Genomic DNA, 16,951 nt, shown 5'->3' with positions numbered 1-16,951 from the left:
TTGCACAACAAACACTTGTTTTACAGAGCTGTGCATTTAATGTGCTTCCCAAGTGGCTCAGTAGTAAAGAATCCACCTGTCAATACAGGAGACATGGGTTTTTCAATCCCTGGATCAGGAAGATCCCCTGGAGTAGGACATGGCAATGCACTCCACAATTCTTGCATGGAGAATCTCATGGACAGAGGAGCCTGGCAGGCTACAGTCCATGGGGTTGCAAAGAGTCGAACACGACTGAGCACACATGCACATATCTTATCTGTAGGGGACATAGCACTTATCTAAAGACAGTTCAAAGTATATTATTTTGAAGCACAGATCCCAGCTCTGCAGTGTATCATCTTCAAACTAGTGCCTCAGTTGTAATTTTAACAGGCTTTGCCAATGTGCTGTCAGATCTCAGTTGTGCAGTATATGATAAGTTGAATTGGTTCCCTACTTGTTTGATTTGTGAATTTTCTTTGCTATAAAGTGAGCACTTTCAGCCTAAGGAAATATTATGCATGATTTCATGTTGAAAATCAGATACTGTGAATACTTGGCTAGTTGTGCTGGACGAAGCACTAAAAACGGGAAAGATAATCTATACTCAGAATTATTTATTAATGCCAGAAAGGAAATATTTCTGTCTCTTCCATTTTAGAAGGGGTTAAATGTTAATAACTACCTTCAAGTGATTGATTTCCATCCTCGAAAGATGGTACCATTTGAAGAACCTATCTGTGCTGCCAACAGGCCAAACATTCTACAGGGGTAGAAGCTAGAAAAAGCTTGTGTAAAAGGCCTACTCTATAGTTCTCCACAGGTGAACCCGTTGTGCAAAAATTAGGTGGACTGAGAAGAGGTTAACAATCATTTATCCTTTCAATTACCTAGCTAAACACTTTAACAAAGGTAATGATTGTTTAAATTCTTATTGCACAAATTAGTTGTGTGATTCCTATCACCTGGCTGCAATCTGACACATTCCCCTCCAATAAAAAGAAAAAGACTTAAATGGTTCTACTAGTGAATTTGTCAAATATTTAAGAAGAAAACAAGAATTCTTAAACTCCTTTAGAAATATTTATTTTTTTAAGTTTATAAGGTTGAGATGAAAGATTTGAGTGTCAAACCAAACACACAAGAATCAGAAGTTTTACAGTTTCAAACTTTTGTAATAATTCAAAGAATTCAGTTCAGTTCAGTCTCTCAGTCGTGTCCGACTCTTGGCGACCCCATGAATCACAGCACGCCAGGCCTCCCTGTCCATCACCAACTCCTCATGTCCATCGAGTCAGTGATGCCATCCAGCCATCTCATTCTCTGTCGTCCCCGTCTCCTCCCACCCCCAATCCCTCCTAGCATCAGACTCTTTTCCAGTGAGTCAACTCGTCGCATGAGGTGGCCCAAGTATTGGAGTTTCAGCTTTAGCATCAAAGGTTTCAGGTAACTGGAAGACAGGAAGTGAAGCAGGAGTCTGAGACTGCCAATGTAACTTGCCCAGGTTCTTTCTTATTGCAATAGGATGCTCTCTTACCCAGATATAAAATGTGATTCCCAATGATGCATTAAGAATATCACTTACAAAAAGTCATGAAATCTATTTTGGTCATGAAATCTCTCCCTATTATATTCCAGTAAGAACAATATTAATATTTTTCTGTAGGTCATGTACCCCCATGGAACTTAAATTCCAGATTAATTTACCAAGAGCAAACTAGAAGGACAAGATATATCCTGCTATTATAATAACGTTCCATTATCCATATTCTAATAAATATCACCAGGAAGAGATCCACTAAGTATGTATTCATGAAGATTTGACCGGATCATTTCTTCCTGTTCTCATTCAGTCTCTCCCAGCCCATCATCCTCTCTCTCTGTCTCTCTGCTTCTACCTCTGTGACTCCTTTCTCCACCCGCGCTCTCTCTCCCCTCTTCCACCATCCCTCTTTCTCTTGGTTACCATGAAACAGCAGATGAGTTACAGACCCATTATCAATCCTTTCCTTTCAATAACCATAATATTTTTAAAGGTCAGTAACATTACAAGAAAGGGAAATTACAACCCAATTTGTGTATCTCTTCAGCACAATCACAAAACTCTAAAAAGTAATAGGGAACTAAAGCCACTTATATATAAGTAGGGTGAAACACCAGGTTAAGTCAGTTTTACTCACAGAATTTAAGATTGTTGGAAATCAATCAAAGGTGTTCACCATGTTAAGGCTACAAGGGGGGAAAAATCATACAAACAACATGGTAGATATAGAAAAAGTAATTGATAAAACAAATATCCATTCTCAATAAATTTCATAGCAAAAACTGTAGTAAATTAAGCATAGAAGGTATAGTGGGTTGAATAGTGTTCCCAAAAATTCACATTCACTAAAACCTCAATGTGGCCTTATTTGGAGATCAAACCATGTAGAGTTAATTAAGGTAAGGCTCTAGATGAGGTCATCCTGAACTAGAGTGGACCTGGAAATCAAACGAGTGACCTCAAAGGTACAAAGAAGGAAACAGAGAAGCAAAAGAAAGGAGTTTCTATGAACACAGAGGCAGAAATTAGAATTATGCCTCCACAAGCCAAGGAATATCAGCAACCACCAGAAACTGGAGGAGGCAAAAAAAAATTATTTCCTAGAATCTTCAAAGGGAGCATGGTTCTGTCAGCACCTTGATTTTGGACATCTGTCCTCCAGAACTTTGAAACAACTAATTACTGAGCTTCCCTGGTGGCTTAGTGGTAAAGAATCTGACTGACAATTCAGGAGACACAGTTTCATCCCTATTTCAGGAAGATCCCACATGCCGTGGCGCAACTAAGCCCGTACACCACAACTACTGAGCCTGTGCCCCACTGCCTGGGAGGTGCAACTCCCGAGCCCACGTGCAACTACCGAGCCCATGAACAACAACTACTGAAGCCTGCATGCCCTAGAGCCCATACTCCGCAACAAGGGAAGAAACTGCAGTGAGAAGCCCGTGCAGTGCAACTAGAGACTAACTCCCATCACTGCAACTAAAGAAAAGCCCAGCAACAAAGACCCAGCGCAGACAAAAACAAATAAATATTTTTTTAATGTTCAAGGAAAGTAAAGAAAATTAAAAAATAACAAATTCCTGAATAAATAAATTTTTAAGCCACCAAGTTTGTGGTATTTTGTACAGCAGCCCTAGGAAACTAATTCTGTATATTTACATAAAAACTACAGTATGTATTGCAGATAACAAGAAATATTAAGAGCTTTCCTCCAAGATCAAAAATATGTCCACATTCTTGCTATAACTACTTCTATTTTACATTTTAATGAGGGTTTTAAGAGTAAAATAAGGTAGGAATACTAAATAAAATGTATACATATTTAAAGTTATAAATAAAACTGGCATTCTTCTTAGACAACATTGTCATGTACAAGTTAGTTATCTTTCTCATAGGCTCATATAGTCTCTTCATAATAGTATTGAGAACCCTCCTGCCTGTTTTATTTGAAGAAGGAAATGGCAACCCACACCAGTATTCTTGCCTAGAGAATTCCATGGACAGAGGAGCTTGGTGGGCTGTAGGCCTTGGGTTCACAAAGAGTTGGGCATGACTGAGTGACTAACACTTTCATTTTTAGGCAGGGAAGCAACTGGTGTAAGGCAAGGTATCACAACCTCAGCATCATTAATATTAATATTGAGGCAATTAAGTCTCTGTTTGGGAAATTGTTCTGTATGCTGTGCAATTTGGGACAGTATCCCTGCCAGTAGCAGAAAATCCTCCTCCAGAATTCTGATAACCCATAATACCTCTATACAGTGCCAAATGTCACCTAGAGACAAAATACTGAGTTGAGAATCGCTGTTTTAAGGGATATCATGGGAATTTTACTCAGTTCATTCTTATGGAGCTTAGGGCACGTACAAACTGGTCTAGCAAAAAAGCAAATCTACCTAAAAAAACTATAAGATAATGATGAAAGACTGAAGATGACACAAATAAATGGAAAGGTATTCTGTGCTCATGTATTGAAAGAATTAGTACTAACAAAATATCCATACTACTCAAAGCATGTATAGATTCAACACAATCTCTATCAAACTCTAATGGGATTATTTACAGAAATAGAATAAACAAATAAAAAATTGGTATGGAACTTTCCCCATAAAAAACAAATAGCGAGAGGAATCTTGATAAAGAACAAAGCTGGAGGCATCATGCTCCCTGATTTCAAAATCTATTACAAAGCTACAGTCATCAAAACATTTATTGTATGAATGCAAAAATAGACACACTGATCAATGGAACAAAGTAGAGAGCCCAGAAATAAACCCACACATAACCATTCAATTAATATATGAAAAAACAGCCAATACACTTAATGAGAAAAGGACAGCTTTTTCAATAAATGGTGACGAAAAACGGACACATGCAAAAGAAAGAAACTGAATCATTAACTCACTTCAGTTCAGTCACTCAGTTGAGTCCAGCTCTTTGTAACTCCATGGACTGCAGCACGCCAGGCCTCCCTGCCCATCACCAACTCCCAGAGAATACTCAAACTCATGTCCATGGAGTCAGTGATGCCATCTAACATCTCATACTCCGTCATCCCCTTCTCCTTCTGTCTTCAATCTTTCCCAGAATCAGGGTTTTTCCAATGAGTCAGTTTTTCACATCAGGTGGCAAAAGTATTGGAATTTCAGCTTCAGCATCAGTCCTTCCAATGAATATTCAGGACTGATTTCCTTTAGGATGGACTGATTGGATCTCCTTGCAGTCCAAGGGACTCTCAAGAGTTTTATCCAACACCTGCTCAGCTTTCTTTAAGTCCAACTTTCACATCCATACATGACTACTGGAAAATCCATAGCTTTGACTAGGTGGACTTTTGTTGGCAAAGTAATGTCTCTGATTTTTAATATGCTGTCTAGGTTGGTCACAGCTTTTCTTCCAAGGAGCAATCGTCTTTTAATTTCATGGCTGCAGTCACCATCTGCAGCAATTTTGGAGCCCAAAAATATAAAATCTGTCCCTGTTTCCACTGTTTCCCCATCTATTTGCCATGAAGTGATGGTACTAGATGCCATGATCTTAGTTTTCTGCATGCTGAGTTTTAAGCCAACTTTTTCACTCTCCTCTTTCACTGTCATCAAGAGGCTCTTTAGTCTTCACTTTCTGACATAACAGTGGTGTCATCTGCATATCTAAGGTTATTGATATTTCTCCCAGGACTCTTGATTCCAGCTTGTGCTTCATCCAGTCCAGCATTTCTCATGATGTACTCTGCATATAAGTTAAATAAGCAGGGTGACAATATAAAACCTTGACGTACTCCTTTTCCTATTTGGAACCAGCCTGTTGTTCCTTGTCCAGGTCTAATTGTTGCTTTTTGACCTGCATACAGATTTCTCAGGAGGCAGGTCAGGTGGTCTGGTATTCCCATCTCTTGAAGAATTTTTCACAGTTTGTTGGGATCTACATAGTCAAAGGCTTTGGCATAGTCAATAAAGCAGAAATAGATGTTTTTCTGGAACACTCTTGCTTTTTCTATGATCCAGAGCATGTTGGCAATTTGATCTCTGGTTCCTCTGCCTTTTCTAAATCCAGCTTGACTATCTGAAAGTTCATGGTTCACCTATGTCGAAGCCTGGCGTGGAGAATTTTGAGCATTACTTTGATAGAGTGTGAGATGAGTGCAATTGTGCAGTAGTTTGAGCAATCTTTGGCATTGCCTTTCTTTGGGACTGGAATGAAAACTGACCTTTTCCAGTCCTGTGGCCACTGCTGAGTTTCCAAATTTGCTGGCATATTGAGTGCAGAACTTTCACAGCATCATGTTTTAGGATTTGAAATAGCTCAACTGGAATCCCATCACCTCCACTAGCTTTGTTCATTGTGATGCTTCCTAAGGCCCACTTGACTTCACATTCCAGGATGTCTGACTCTAGGTGAGCGATCACACCATCGTGATTATCTGGGTCATGAAGATCTTTTTTGTACAGTTCTTCTGTGTATTCTTGCCACCTCTTCTTGACATCAGTGCTTCTGTTAGGTCCATATTATTTCTGTCCTTTATTGTGCCCTTCTTCGCATGAAAATTTCCCTTGGTATCTCTAATTTTCTTGAAGAGATCGCTAGTCTCTCCCATTCTTGTTTTCCTCTATTTCTTTGCACTGATCACTGAGGAAGGCTTCCTTATCTCTCCTTGCTAGTCTTTGGAACTCTGCATTCAAATGGGTACATCTTTCCTTTTCTCCTTTGTCTTTCATTTCACTACCTAACACCATATTACAAAGTTAAGGCAAGGACTTCACTGGTGGTCCAGTGGTTAAGAATCTGCCTGCCACTGATTCATGTTGATGTTTGGCAGAAATCAACACAATACTATAAAATAATTATCTCTCAACTAAAAATAAATAAATTTAAAAAAGAGAATCTGCCTGCTAATGTTGGTGACACAGGTTCAATCCCTGGTCTGGGAATATCCCACATGCTGCTGGGCAACTGAGCCCATGTGCCACAACTATTGAAGCCCATGCACCCTAGGACTTGTTCTCCACATTGAGAGGCCACCACAGTGAGAAGCTCACACACTACAACTAACAAGCAGTCCCACTTGCCACAACTAGAGAAAGTCCACGAGCAGCAATGAAGACCCAGTGCAGCCAAAAAAAATGTTAAGGAAAAATGAATTAAAGACTCACATAAAAGAATAAAACTTCTAGAAGAAAATGTAGGGAAGAAGTTCCTTGACTTTGATCTTGGCAGCAATTTCCTGGATATGACACTGAAATGACAAGCAGTAAAATAATAATTAGCAGGTATTTCTGCATCAAACAAAAAGCTTCAGCACAGTCAAGGATATCGTCAATAGAATAAAAAGGCAACCTACTGAATCTGAATAGGAAAAAATATTTGCCATTCATATATCTGATAAGGGGTTAATATCCAAAATACATACAGAACTCATACAACTTAATATCAAAAAATATAATCCAACTAAAAATAGGCAAAGATCAGAATAGACATTTTTCCGAAGAAGACATACAGATTGCCAACAAGTACATAAAAGACACTTGACATTACTAATCATCAGGAAAATGCAAACCAAAATCAGAATGAGATATCACCTCATACCTGTTAGGATGGCTATCATCTAAAGAAATATCAAGTGTTATCAAGGATGTGAAAATAGACAATCTTTGTGCACTGTTGGTGGGAATGTAAATTATTGCAGACACTGTCAAAAACAGTATGGAGTTTACTAACAAAGTAAAAATAAAACTATGATACAATCCAGAAATTCCATTTATATTTATCTGAAGAACACAAAAACACTATCAAAAAAATATGTTAACTGTGACATTATTTACAATAGCCAAAATATGGAAACACCCTAAATGTCCATTGATGGGTAAATAAATAAATTGTGAGATTAGATAGATATACATGTAGATACATAAAAATATATAATGAAATATTATTTATCCATTAAAAAAGAGTGAAATCTTACCATTTGTGACAAAATGGATGGACCTTGGAGACATTATTCTCAGTTAAATAAATCAAAGAAGGACAAATATCATACTACCTAAGTTATATGAGAAATCTAAAGCATCAAACAAATACCAAGCTCATGAACACAAAGAACAGATTTCTTGTTGCCAGAGTAAGGGTTGATGGAGTGGGAAAATGGGTGAAGGGAGTCTAAAAGAACTAACTTCTAGTTAAAAAATAAACAAGCCATGGAGATACAATGTTCAGCATGGTGACTATAGTTAATAACTATATTGCATATTTGAAAGTCACTAAGAGAGTTATCTCAAAAGTTACTATCATAAGAAAAAAAATTTTCCATAATTACATATAGTGACAGATGTTAATTAGATTTATAGCAGTGATCATTTCACAGTGTATACAAATATCGAATCATTATTCTGTAAACCTGAAATGAAGGTATATAATGTTGCATGTCAGTTGTACCTCAATTTAAGAAGATGCTGTTAAGAAAATGAATAGACTAACCACTGAGAACATACACACACATAAACACACCAAGAAATAATATACAGAATAGGTATATAATTTAGAATATATAAATAGAACCCATATATCAAGACGGTACAAATATATAAATAACTTAAGCAATAAAAAGGCAAACATCCCTTAAAAGGTAGATTTCTTACAAAGCTAAACATAGTCTTACCATATGTCCAGAAATTGCACTGTTTGGTATTTACTGAAATGAATTGAAAATTTATATCCAAACAAAAATCTGCACATGAATGTTTATAGCAGTATTATTCATAATGACAAAACTTGGAAGCAACCAAATGCCCTTCCATAAATGAGTGATATATACAGACAATGTAATATTTAGCAATAAAAAGAAATGAGCCATCAAACCATGAAAAGACATGACAGAACTTTAAATGCATATTGCTAAAACAATCTGAAATGGCTATAAATTATATGATTTCAACTATATGACTGTTTGGAAAAGGCAAGACTGGAGATGGTATAAAAGATTAATGGTTGTCAAGGGAAGGTTAGGGGCTAAGAATAAATCAACTGAGCATTGAGGATTTTTGTGAGTGAAACTATTCTGCATGATTATACGATGATGGATACATGTCATTATATCCTTCACGATACCCATAGAATGTACAACACAAAGAATGTAGTGTAATGTACACTGTCAGTCAGTCAGTTCAGTTGCTCAGTCGTGTCCAACTCTTGGCGATCCCATGGACTGCAGCACGCCAGGACTCCATGTCCATCACCAACTCCCGGAGAATGCTCAAACTCATGTCCATGGAGTCAGAGATGCCATCCAACCATCTCATCCTCTTTTGTCCCCTTCTCCCACCTTCAATCTTTCCCACCATCAGGGTCTTTTCTAATGAGTCAGTTCTTTGCATCAGGTAGCCAAAGTATTGGAGTTTCAGCTTCAGCATCAGTCCTTCCAATGATTATTCAGGACCAATTTCCTTTAGGATGGACTAGTTGGATCTCCTTGCAGTCCAAGGGACTCTCGTGCGTCTTCTCCAACACCACAGTTCAAAAGCATCAATTCTTCGGGGCTCAGCTTTCTTTAACCAACTTTCACATCCATACATGACCACTGGAAAAACCATCACCTTGACTAGATGGATCTTTGTTGGCAAAGTAATGTCTCTGCTTTTTAATATACTATCTTAGTTGGTCATAACTTTTCTTCCAAGGAGCAAGCATCTTTTAATTTCATGGCTGCAGTCACCATCTGCAGTGATTTTTGGAGTCCAAAAAATAAAGTCTGTCACTGTTTCCACTGTTTTCCCATCTATTTGCCATGAAGTGTTGGGACATGATGCCATGATCTTAGTTTTCTGAGTGTTGAGTTTTAAGCCAACTGTAGACTTTAGTTAATAATAATGTATCACTATTGGCTCATCAGTTGTACCAAATACACCACTCTATGGCAAGATGTTAATGTAAAAGGACTTTGTGGAGGGCATGTGAGGAGGAATATGGGGATTCTATGCATAATTTTTCTGTAAATCTAAAACTGTGCTAAAAACTAAAGTTTATTCATTTAAAAAACACTGAGATTTTCCCAGTCTAATTTGGCACTATTTTGAAACTCCCCTAATTTGCTCAAATATCAATTCAGTAATTCTCAAAATTCCAAGTGTGACAAGTGGCTAAGAGTGTAGATGATGGTTCTTAAACTTATATTGTTTCCAAAAAGTCATTCATAGAACTTGCAATAACTCAATGAACATCTAAAGCGAACCTAAAGTTCTCTAATCTTGGAGAAAAAAGAATATATTTTCAGAGTAAAAAGTTACTGCTCAATATCATATTGAATTTTTCAATTTCTCAGTAACTCTTCTGCAAATTGTAATAATTTACCCTTGGGAAAACCAATGTGTACAGAAGATCTGGTTTCCACTAGAAGAAATTATGGACAGTATCCAGTCCTGCTAATTGACTTCCTTTCTAATGGTATGAACTATTTTTAACTCTCTGTATTAAGTAATGAAGAAATGTTGGCAATAGAAAAAGATTATTAACTTCCTGTGTGCTTCAATCTCTTGCAGGTGCTGCTGAGTGAAGTGTGCAACTGAGCAGGTACCTAGAAAACCTGTTCTCCAAAGCCTAGCAACTGGTTTCAGTTTGCTTCCAAATCTTCCTTCTTCTATTTCCAGTTTCCTTTTGAATGATTTTCACTCACATTTTTTATATCCTCCTAGTCTCATTTTCATTATTTCAATTGTATTGTGAGGTAAATTTATCTTCAAATAGCACTTACCTTATTAAATTGATCTGTGAAAGGGCTTCAATTTTCCATTCTTTTTCTCTCTGAAATTAGATTCATGGAAATAAAAATTTATGTCTTAGCTATTTCATTCCAACAGACCACAATATGGCAGAGCAAGCTATCTTTATTTTTGGAAAGAATTGAATATCAAGTCCTAAAAATCATTAAAATTACTAAAAAAAAAATGTTTATTGTGTACTCATTATGTGCCAGAGTATGCTCTGATGTTTTCCATTTATTACTTCACTTAATCCTCACGACAACACTATAAGGTAAGTACTATTATCATCCTTATTTTATAGATGAGGAAACTGAGGAAAAGAGAAATGAAATAACTCACCCAAGGACACCTAACTAATAAATCAAGGAGATGGAGATTTGAACCCAGGTAGTCTGGTCCCAGAATCCATGCTCTTAGTTATGACATTATACTATTTATGAAATTGTTCTTATATTATTTTTCCTATTTCTTTCACTAGTTTCAAATCTTAGAAATTAGAAAATCCATAAACATTTCTTGTAAAATATAGGAAACAAGAGGTAATATTTAGGAAAAATAGAAAATCATCTGAAACCCTACAAACTAAAGATCTTTCAGTACATAGTCTAAATATTTCCATACACATTTACTTTATATGCAGTGTTTTGTACTCTATAATCTCTTTTAACTTAACGACAAATTATGTATTTTAGGTTAGTTTATCTGAACTTCTAATTTATTATATGTGTATCAAAAACATTATGATAATAAATCCAAAGGTATTTAAAAGTTCTCTTCCTCATTTATATAGCAAATTGCTTTTTACAGGAACCTTGCTTATGAAAACTGTACTGTTCTTTTGAATTGCGGATCAAATATCTGATAATGTTTTCCTGATTGATCAGCAATATTTCTATACTATGTTTTATGTTAATACTCCACTGTAACTGGAGGGAAATTGTCAGATACTCTGTAGTGCCTGTAAACATTTTGTTTGAGGCAAAAGAGAAAGCTATCTTTCCAGTTTCATTGTATTAGGTGTAGAATCTAATTGGGAATGTAGGGTGTTGAGATCACTCCGAGAGGCACATGACAGGAAAGTGGCTAGTTTTCGGATTGTCCCATCAGTGTGCAAGTATCAGTGAATTCAATTCCAAAAGCCATTTGGTGGAGATTTACCCCAAATTCATCACAGGGACTTCAAGGCCCCTGATTTTGCTTATTAATCACTACCATAAGGATGTTAGTGAAGACTGTCCTTTAGTAGTTCCTTCATTGTGCCAGAAATAGTGCTACATATTGGGGCATACAAAATCAGCTAACAGTTCCTTTCCTTGAAAATCTTAGCTGAAAATAGAGAACTAATATAAAAAAATTCTAATATATTTTATCATAAAGAATACATAAGATATAACTAACAATAGTTTATAGAGAGAAGCTATTTACTCTGGCTACAGTCTTCAATGGGCTTCTCTGGTGGCTCAGAGGTTAAAGCGTCTGCCTCCAATGCGGGAGACCCAGGTTCGATCCCTGGGTCAGGAAAATCCCCTGGAGAAGGAAATGGTAACCTACTCCAGTATTCTTGCCTGGAGAATCCCATGGACGGAGAAGCCTGGTAGGCTACAGTCCACGGGGTCGCAAAGAATCGGACACGACTGAGCGACTGAATGGAACGGTCTTCAATAAATTTTCCAGAGCAGGTGACATTTAATGTATGTCTTGAAGAATGAAGGGAAAAGGGACAAATAAATTCCATATGTCACTGTACTTTTTCACATTTCTCTGCCTTTGCATATGTTTTTATTTGGGTTATTCCAGGTCATCACAAAGCAGAATCATTAAGGTTTTTGAGATTTTGGTTGACATTCTAACTCTGCCAGTTAGGAGCTATATAAACCAGAGCAGGCTATCAGATAACAGTGATGAAATGTATTCGCCTATCAAGTGGGAGAAGTACAACTTATTTCTTCTGATATGAGGATTTGAGAGGATATGGTTAAAACTATCTAGCACAAACATTGCTTCCCTTTTTCCTCTAGGCATCACATTAACATTGAATGCAGGAACAAAGGGGCCAGGAAAAGAGCCATCTACATATGAAGCTTTGTATTTTAAATTGGGAAAGAAAACTTTCCCCAGAAGACATTATTCTATATGTCATTGTACAAATCTAGGTTACATGCTCCTCATGAACCAGTTCATGACCAGGTGACATTGGATTAGCATGACTCATCTGGGGATGAGGATAAGGATTTACCCTCTTTCAAAATCGAGAAATCTCTACCAAATACCTAAATAGGTAGGTATTCCATTATCCAGAAATGGGGAGGGAAAAGGCTTTGGGTTGGGCAACATATATAGTAATTAACTGGGGATGAAGGAAATGATTTGATTGATGCTTCTAGATCCATAGGGAAATCAAGTATATTTGGAGGTGTTGGCTTTGAAAAGCATAGAGCAGTTCTTGGAGCATGTACTCTGAAAGTTCTATGGCTCTTGATTCAAATTCTGGCTTTGCCACTTATCTTTCTGGGGCTCAGTTTCTTCACTGGTGAAATGGGTATAATAAAATTGAACATATCTTAAGGCGACATTAGGAGGTTTGTACTGATAATGTACTTTGATAATGTACTTACAATTACCTGAGTGTAGAAGACATTCAAATGTTAGCTGTGATCATAGCTGACGCCTTCCCTGGTGACTCAGAGTTTAAAGCGTCTGCCTCCAATGAAGGAGACCCGGGTTTGATCCCTGGGTCGGGAAGATCCCCTGGAGAAGGAAACGGTAGGCTACAGTCCACGGGGTCGCAAAGAGTCGGATACGACTGAGCGACAGAACAGAACGGATCATAGCTGATTCTTAATTATCATCATTATATTTACCATTATTTACACTCAGCCATTATTTTATTTTTAGTTTCTCATTAATTAACATATTTATTAAAAGTGGTCATGGACCAAAGAAAATATCATACCATAAACCAAGTGTTATAATTATTAAGTCCTGTGCACCTGAGCTCCATTTAAATTTTAAAAGCCGACGGTAAGGACTGATTAAATATGTTCAAGTGTTTTTGTCCTGGTGATCTCAATAAGGTCAAAGAAGTTTGAGAATATTAGTGGACTAAGAAATGTTTAGAGCATACAGAATTAATGTGAAAGTTGTATTAAACTATTAATACAACTATTAATAGTTGTATAACAAAAGAGGTGATGGTCATTTGGTGTGAGAACACTTAGGCAGTGGTCAGAAAAACGATCTAAAATTTTTTGAGAAAAAAATAAATTATAAAGAGACTTAACTATGGGATATTAACTCTTTTTGGTTGTATCTGCAAAAATTACAGTCACAATTTTACCTTCAGATATCATCTATAGTACAATGAATTTGTTGCTAGCCTTATTTCTTCCAAATTCTTAAGCTTCTCTTCTCAATCAAGTATATCTAATTTAATTACCAATAAAATAGACAATCTATGTCTGAACCAGTGATACCTACTCTTTTTAATTTTTATCCTCAGGTCAGTTGAAAATCAGCTCTTCTGTCCCTGTCAATGGGTGGACTAAATGACTCTATGGTCAATGAGTTTGTGTTATTGGCTCTTTCTTGCTCTTGGGAGAAAAGGTTTTTTCTTATTTTGATATGTTCTTTGCTCTACTTAGGGGTCATCTTGGGAAACCTTTTTATTTTGTTTTTAGTAATTTTTGATTCTCACTTACATTCTCCTATGTACTTCCTACTCGCCAACCTGTCCCTCATTGATGTGGGCCTTTCCTCTACCACAGTCCCTAAGATAATCACAGACCTCTTAAATGAAGACAAAATAATATCTTTCCAAAGTTGTATGACACAGATATGCTTCATCCACACCATAGGAGGAGTGGAGATGGTGTTACTTATAGCCATGGCATTTGACAGGTGCACACAATATGTAAGCCTCTTCACTACTTGAACATCATGAACCCTAAAATATGTGTTTCATTTGTAATCACTGGCTGGGTAATTGGGGTGATCCATGCTATGTCTCAATTTTTATTTGTTATAAAATTGCCATTCTGTGGGCCTAATGAAGTAGACAGCTTTTATTGTGACTTTCCTAAGATTATAAAACTTGCATGCACAGATGGAGCCAAGCTGGAGTTTATTGTTACTGCCAACAGTGGCTTCATGAGCATGGGCACCTTCTTCCTGCTAATTCTTTCCTATTCTTTCATTTTGGTTACCGTCTGGAAACGTTCTTCAGGAGACTTGTCCAAGGCATTTGTCACTTTGTCATCTCACATCACTGTGGTTTTTTTGTTTTTCACTCCATGCATGTTTCTCTATGTCTGGCCTTCTCCTCCACCATCACTTGATAAAAATCTGTTCATTGTTGACTTTGCTATTACCCCCGTGTTGAATCCTGCCATCTATACACTGAGAAACAAAGACATAAAGGTAGCAATAAAAAGATTGCTCAAAAAGATATTTTATTCTAGATTTTGTTGACCACAGCATTTTTTTGAAGCTTTAAAACTGTATATCTCGCTGACCCTTCTCCACTTAGGCACCTCAGATTTATCATACCCAGAATAAACTCATCATCTGCCATCCTATATCTGCTACTACTTTACCTGTGGAGTATAAGACCATTACCATCATGGGAAATGTAAATATATTATACTAAGAATTTATATCCTTACAGAGAACAGCATGATCTGACAAAGAAAATTTTGAATTCAGAGTTATATGTCAAATAAAAATATAGAATAATATTGCTTCTGTTATTCATGAGGTGTAAAAAATAACCTGTAAATGTGTTGTGATTAATGTTAAGAATCACCGCATCGAATTGTTATATATAGAGTTGCAGTGATTTTACTTATTATTTAAAAGAAACAAAATCTGAATGCAAGTAGTTTATTTGGAAAGGTTTCCTAGAAAACAATTGTTCAGAAGTGGGAACGTGATACAGCAAAAAGATGCCAATAAAGGGTATATTAATTGGTATCCTACTACTATGCACAAGTGGGGAGAAATCTTTTTGTGACCCTTTAAAAAACTGTATAGATTCTATGACTTACAGTTGTCCCACTTGAGATGCAAGAAAGTTGTTTATTTCTGTACTAGTATAGCTTTCATAGAGACTTTCCCGTAGCTCAAACGGTAAAAAATCTGCATGCAATGCAGGAGACCAGAGTTCGATCCCTGGGTCAGGAAGATCCTCTGGAAAAGGGAATGACAATCCACTCCAGTATTCATGCCTGGAGAATCCCATGGACATAGAAGCCTGGTGGAGTACAGTCCGTGGAGATGCAAAGAGTCAGACATGACTGAGCAACTAACACACACGTAGCTCTGAGGCATTAACTCCATGGCAGTTCTAGGCTTCCCCACACAGTGGGGGAAGTGGGTTGAACAATTTGATAACCAGGAAAATGTCTTCAGGTAGAAAGTTTCTGGAACTCATAGTGTTGCAGAAACCAGTAAACAAGAAACCAAACACCACACTCGGAGAGTTGGAGAACTCAGGTTTATTATGCCAGCAGGCCCAGAAGAGCTAATACTCTAAGCTCTGAACCCTGAACAAAGGGGTTACTGAATTTTTATAGACAGAGTACAGTGGGCAACACTAGATGTTAACAGGCTGGTTTTAACTAAGGGGCTTCACACGTGGGAACAGTAGTCAAGATGCGGAGGGGGCTGCCTGACCTTTCCATGGACAGGCATGATTAAGCAGGTTTGCAGGGGCTAGGCAATAGCAAAGAGTGGGACAAAGGTGAGTGAGATCAGCTCCAGTTCCTAGTATTTTAAGTCCCCACTTTCTGAGGCTACGTGCTTACATGATCCAGACTTTGCAAGGAGCAAGCTGAGTTGCAGAGGCAGAACGAGCAGGATGTTATGTAAAATTTTAACTTTTCCTCTTCAATAATAGAAAACAATGTACATTCTTGGAAATATTAAGTGCAGAGGGACATGCATGAGGTACTAAGAGCATCAGATGTCTTGCTTAGAGGCATTCATATCCCATGTAAGCTCACCCCATCATTAATTTTTCAAACACAAGAGTGTAAATGGAACAAGTGTTAATTTGTCTGTCATTGCACATGCACCTAGGATGATATTCATCATCATCTTTTAAAAATTTTTTTTTTACTGAAGCATAGTTGATTTACAATATTATATATTACTTTCATTGTACAGCATAGTGCTTCAGTATTTATGCAGATTATACTCCATTATAGGCTAGTACAAGATATAATGGCCATAATTCCTTGTGCTGTAGAGTATATTCTTATTGTTTATCTATTTTATACAAAGTAGTTTGTATGTGATATCCATCAACTTCCTCCTCCACAACCCTTTCTAGATCATCCTTACATTTATCCATCTACTTTTGCTGATCGAGATTACTTGTCCAGATCCATATCTTCCTACTTGAGCAGTCTGAGTCCAAGTTCATAATCTTCTCAGACTGTCATTTCTATAGTTGCTCATTTAAAGTTATCATCCATTACTGTTGATGCAAGTGTAACAGAAACTATATTTATTCATGATAATGAAGGTTAATTATCAGTAGAGTGATATAAACTTGTTTCTTTGTCTGATGATCTACTAACACAAGAAAATCAAAATGACCAGAGAGCTATCAAAATTTTAGGTTTATTGGAATGCTTACTCTATCCTCAGAAGGAGCATTTTCCCAAACCTGTAG

At 37.0% G+C, this 16,951-nt stretch overlaps 1 pseudogene; it reads left to right on the top strand.

Annotated features, from left to right (window-relative positions):
- Window positions 1–13,810: 13,810 nt before the first annotated feature.
- On the top strand, window positions 13,811–14,745 carry LOC129542113 (olfactory receptor 4F15-like; annotated as a pseudogene).
- Window positions 14,746–16,951: the final 2,206 nt, after the last annotated feature.

This window comes from Moschus berezovskii, chromosome 9, assembly GCF_049115385.1.
Source record: "Moschus berezovskii isolate FMDL1 chromosome 9, NW_MosBer_1.0, whole genome shotgun sequence".
NCBI classification, from domain to species: domain Eukaryota; kingdom Metazoa; phylum Chordata; class Mammalia; order Artiodactyla; family Moschidae; genus Moschus; species Moschus berezovskii.
This window is presented reverse-complemented; position numbering and strand designations above follow the sequence as displayed.